Source organism: Alexandromys fortis, unplaced genomic scaffold (genome assembly GCF_014885135.2).
Source record: "Alexandromys fortis isolate MF-2015 unplaced genomic scaffold, M_Fortis_MF-2015_v1.1 scaffold_76, whole genome shotgun sequence".
NCBI lineage: Eukaryota > Metazoa > Chordata > Mammalia > Rodentia > Cricetidae > Alexandromys > Alexandromys fortis.
The window spans coordinates 5,089,119-5,095,210 of record NW_026067997.1 but is presented as its reverse complement, the minus strand read 5'-3'; positions in this window follow the sequence as shown (position 1 = coordinate 5,095,210).

Here is a 6,092-nt window from a genome sequence, read left to right as displayed (position 1 = left end):
AGACAGGCTATGTGGAGGGAAATGGGAAAATGGACATGTTTGTTTTAAGCAAACAGAGACAAGAAAACAGAATAAATACCGGGTTAGGCTTGGACTCAGGCAAATACACAGTTACTTTCAATTATTCATCCTGTTCGCCAAACAGAGTTGACCATGAGTTAGCTCATGACTCACAAGGGTGTTAGCACATTGTAACGTCTGGCTGGGAGGATTGCTCAAATCCCCGAGGATTATCCTCAAGGGGCCTTGCAGCATCCTGTTTCCTCCTAAATTCAGGCACAACTGCAGTGGGGATCTTAAGCTTGTAAGCCCCCAAAGTAAATTGTATGTCCAATATACATATCTAATTCTCCCTGGGTGGCACGACTCCAGAACAAAGATTATGGTTGGACTGAGATACCAACTTGCAGTACATGGGGAAATGCCCAGAACAGACCTCTTAGGGAAGTCAGTCAACTGTGCTGAGGGGGAAGGGATGGAAGCCTCACTGTAACAAAATACCTGAGGCTGTTGGATATAATAACTAAGAAATAATAATGTAAAAGTCATACAATGTAAAGAAATTCATAAAGAAGATGGGGGGGGGGGCTTTGAAACTGAGAAGTCTATTCTTTGCCCAGAGAAGTAAACCATTGACTGACTTCCGTGCTGTCCCGTGGAGAACAAGACAAAAACAAGGAAGGGTGTGTGTGTGTGTGTGTGTGTGTGTGTATGTGTGTGTGTGTGTGTGTGTGTGTGTGTGTTGTATAAGATGATGGTTTTGAATTAGTTCCTGTCACGCAACACCTGACAGAAACCACATACGGGCAGAAGGAGCTATTTTAGCTCATGTTTCCAGGCCAACAAGATGGGGAAGTGTTGCAGAGGCCATGGCAACCGGAGCCTGCGGCTGTGATTGTAAAGAAGGAGGCAGGGAATGGGGCCGGAGTGAATCTTCAAAAGACCACCTCCCCTGGCCTCTACCTCCTTTTACCAGCTAGGCCACATCTTCTGAATGTTCTGAATGGAGAAAAGGCTGGGGAGTTTTGTTTTGTTTTCCGCCTTCCCCTTCCTCCCTCTAAACCGTCTTGCACACCCCTTCTGGCTCTCGTTCGAATTCACAGCCTCTTTTTTTTTTTATTGACTGTTATTATCTGCATGTAAATCACCATGTTCAAATCATGACAAATTTTACTATGAGATTTCCACATGTGTGGTTTCATCACAGTCACCCTTCCTTTCTTATTTATCCTCCTTCCTATCCTAGATTCCTTTCCTCTTCAAGGCAAGTCTTAAACCTGGCTGCCTCCCTCCTTGAACTGGCCTCATTGCCTGGCACGGCATGAAACTACATGGCCACACATTGCCCTGGAGCCTTCTTTTTTTATTTCATTTTATTTTTTTTTAATTTTATGTGCATTGGTGTTTTGCCTACATGTATATCTGTGTCAGGGTGTTCAATCCACTAGAATTAGAGTTATAGACCGTTGTGAGTTGCCATGTATATGCTAGGAATTGAACCCAAGTCCTTTGGAAGAGCAGTCAGTCTCCTTAACCACTGAGCCATCTCTCTAGATCCACCCTGGGGCCTTCTGAACTCATGTATCCTTCCCCTAAGAGTCAAGGCCTATAAAACACAGTGCTAAGTATAACTGTCATTTTTTTGATGTTTGCTCACAATAGGTTCCTTTCATGATTGTCTTTAATACTCTCAACAGCTCTTCAAAAGCAGTCTTTCTCATCTCTATGCTTCAGAGGTTTTCATGGGTGAGGAAGCAAAGTTCTGACTTGTCAAAAGTTTAATACCCAGTGATTTAGCCAAGGAGGGATTTGAACCCAGGTCCTGGAAACATGGGATTATAGATCTTTCCCTTTGCTTTGCTGCCTCTTCTGTCATGAAGGAACTGAGTGTCTTGGTGGTTGTCACCCCTCAGGGACTCTCGACTGGTCTGGAAAGCGCAATGAAGACCACCCGCTGCTGCTTCCAGAAGACCACCGCTGTTGCTTCTGGAAGACTCTTTCTTGCACAATACCAACTGTAGGGATTTAGGTAGCTGCCCTGGGGACTGGAATCTGCAGTGACCTGGAGGAGGAGAGGCTGCTTGCTAGCCTGCTGTAGGCAGTGACTGCTGTGGAGGCCTGAGGAGAAGCGAGAATAACACACCTGGGCTCCTCATGTTGGAAAATCACCAGGAGGTTCTGTCAGCATTGGCCTGCAGCTACGTTTCTGGCTGAAACTTTGGGTGGCTTTACCAAACCTCAAAGGCGGAAGGAACAAATCATGCTGAGAGAGACAGGCTCTCTGACAAGCGAGAAGGGCCGGGTGCTGTCTGGCTCCCTGGCAACGCCGTGACACATGAAGAGGAGCAGAGATGTCCCTTCCTACTGCCAGAGCCGGCCATCTGCCCTGGGCATCCCACAGAAAGGAAGCTCACCCCTGCCTCCGTCTGTGGAGCACACCCAAGGGGGAGAGGGGTCCAGGTTCAGGGAAGACTTACAATGTGTATAAAACAATCAGCCATGAGTAGGTTCATTCAGGGCAAGCAGTGGGGCCAGGGCATCCTGTACATTGGGGGACTTTTAAGAAGTCAGCGTTTTGCCCAGAAAGTGTAAAGGACAGAAAAGGGGTTGGGCGTGTGAAGGAGAAGACTTTCTGAGTCCCGTGGACAAGCTCAGCCCTGACCTGCTGCATTTGTGCCTCCACCTTGCTGTCAGAGACCACACCGCCTTCCTGCGGTTCTGCCGGGAGGAGCATTATCCCAGCTCCACACCTTTGGCCCGTAATGCATTCCCCATCATGCAGACAGAGAATTTTTCTCTAAACGGACATTCCTTAAAACTCCCCATAGCTTCCTATCACCACTAGACACAGTCCAAATGTCTTCGGGCAACTAGCATGGCCTCTGCCCCTGCCTGTCTTCTACAGGCATCTCTTCTGCACAAGCCCTGGGCCATTTAGTAAGCAGTTTTTGTGCTTTAGATAACACTGATGTCTCTTCCTGCCTTCCTGGTCAATCCTTTGCTCTTGGGTATCATCTTAGATATCTGGTCTCTTGAGAGAAGGAGGTGCTTGCGGCGAGGCTATGTGTAGCCCAGACTAGCCTAAATTCACTATGCACTGGAGGACGACTTTGAACTTCTGATCCTCTGCCTCTAGCCCCGTGCCCTCCAAATGCTGGCATTACAGGTGGGTCACCACACCTGGCTTTAGTTGCCATCTTTGAGGCAGTGTCTCCTGACCCCTGACCCTGACTTGTCTAGGGCTCCTGTGGCATCTAGTGCCCTCTGTGGCACTGCCCCACCGCTTTCCAGCTGGCTTCATCTGCCTCATCTAGCCTGTTTTAACACCTCCCCCAGGGTGAATCGTATTCTACAAGTGTTTGTTAAATGAAGACATAAAGGCTCTACATATAGGTAAAATCTCTGGTCGTGGCTGATCCATCTAAGACTCCCTTTCCTGGCTCTCCCTGTTATAGAATACAGAATTGCTAGGTTTGTAGGTAATGTTTCTGCTGCTTGTTTTTTAGTTTTATTGTGTTGTTAGGGTGCCGGAGATGCTGGAGAGCAAACACAGGTCTAGCCCATGCTACACAAATACTCTGCCACTGAGATCACTCCTCGGTCCTTGGTCTTTTGATGCGTTTAACTTTAAAATGCAAAGGTGTATTGATTTTTATTTTATGTGTATGTGTTGGGTCCAGATGGGTCTCAGACACAAACCCTGGCCCAGATGTGGCTCCATGACTGCGGAAAATGACAGGCACAAGATAAAGCTGAGGAGGAATCTCCTCTGGGATAGAGCAAGGCCCAAGGGCTGGGACCCCAGATAAAGGGGACAGACACTGTTTCATCATGTTCGCTCTGCTCACTGTGGTCTTTCTAGTAGCTAGCTAAACAATATATAAACAGCGGTGTGGGGAAATTTCAGAAATGAACTCAGAGTCTCCTGTCTCTGTCTACCATTACCCTTTTCTCCAGGTCCCTGTGATAGTTGCCACTATGGAGACTAGCCGCGGCATGGCTTTTGACATGTGCTTTGCCAGCATGTATGTCTATGTACATGCGTGCAGCATTTGTAGAGGCCAGAGAGTGTTCCAGACACCATGGAGCTTGAGTTACAGCTGTGTGGGTGCTAGGATTTGATTCCAGGTCCTCCGGAAGAGTAGTTGGTGCTCTGAACCACTGAGCCAATTCTCCAGCACCATCCTTGGTTCTTTTAGACAGAGTCTCCCTGTGTAGCTCAAATTAGCTTTGAACTTACTACACAGATCAGTCTGGTTTTGAATTTGCTCTGTAGTCCAGGCTGGCCTCTAAGGCACGTTGCTAGGGTTACAGGTTACAGGTGCTCAGCTAAGACTGCTATTTTGCAGGGCAGCTGACATGGGAGAACAGGAAGAAGCAGCTATTTCTCAGTACAAATGCAACTTTCTAAGAGGCCAAGAATCCTTTTCTGTGCACTTTGTTGAGCTTCTCTGGCTGGACATTTCCCTCTAGACCTGTGTTGTTAGCCAGAGTGCTGCACACAGGTGAGGGGTCCTGTGCTCTTTCCAGGGCTCAGCAGGCTGGAAACCTTTGAGTGAAGAATGTAGCTTAAGTAATGCCAGCTCATTGTCCCTAGGATACAAGCAAGACTATATGATTCCTCTTGAGAGGAACTCAACTTTAGTCCTGCCCTTAAGGAATTTTGAAGATAATGCTACAAAGAAAATGTACAACTCACAATAAAATAAAACTTAAAACCCAGACTAGGAAACAGGGCACTATGACAACAAAGAAGGAAAAAATGACAACAGAAGCAAAGCCACAATGTTCAGTTATCAGAAAAATCAGGCATAGTGAATTCTAAAAACTGTGTGTAGTTGATTTAAGAAATGAAATAAAAGTCTGAAAACATATCTGGGGAACAAAAATGGGTTTGCAAAAGAATCCTAAAAAACTTGAAAAAGAAATAATAATAAAAAACTATTAATTAAACTTTAAAATTCAATAGGTGAGAACTAAATAAACGGCATTGATGCTAAAGAGAAAATTGGCAAACTGGAAGATAAAAATAAATGAATCAGAACATAGCACAGAAAGATAAATAACAGAACAACAAGAAAGTAGATGGAAATAGACTAGAAAGGCCAGCATAATTTATTTACTTGTTTATTTTATTCTTGAGGCAGTCTTGTAGGCAGAGTTTTTTCATCTGGACTGTCGACCACCTCTCAAATAATCACACAGAGACTTAGCATTAATTATAAGTGCTCAGCAGATAGCTTAGGCTTATTACTAACTAGCTCTTACAGCTTAAATTAACCCACATTTCTTATCTAAGTTCTACCACATGGCTTATGGCTTGTCTCATTTTCTACACATCCTGCTTTTGGCTTGAGACTCCTCAGACTTGCCATTCTTCTTCCCAGCATCCTCCTAGTCTGGCTCTCCCCCTAGTCTCTTCCTGCCCAGCTATAGGCCAGTCAGCTTGTTATTAACCAATGAAAATGCATTGTGTACAAAGTGTGTTTCACAGCACAGTCTCAAGCAGTATAAGTTGGCCTCAAGCTTTCTATATAGCGGAGGATGCTCTGGAGCTATCGACCTTTCTACTTCCTTCCTTCTGAGTGCTGGGATTGCAGGCAAGGGCCACCGTATCCAGTTTGTGCTGTGCTAGGGGTGGAGTACAGATCATCATTCAAGAACTTTTCCACCTGGGCTATTTCAGAAAATAATTGGTAGAACATAGAAGAGATACTGTGTTTTTTCTCCTATATAAAATAATAAGAAAATGATAATGTTTAGCTCCAGAAATTCTAATGATGTCTAAAATCCACACTTTTACATTTAATAATAAAACTGAAGGATACAAATTATAATACAAAACTTAAAACTCATCAAAGAATTGTGCAGCAACTTTGGTAAACAGCTTGACATATCCTTACAGTGTTAAGCATCAAATCACTAAAACGCCCTGCAATTCCACTGTCTAAGTGCATACTTCAAAACCATGTATCCACACTAGCCTAGAAGATTTGTGTTCACAGCAAAATTAGAGAGATCAGTACCAGACTGTAAACAACGTACAGTCTCTCAACCAATGAACAAAATACAGCATATGTACCCATCAAGGA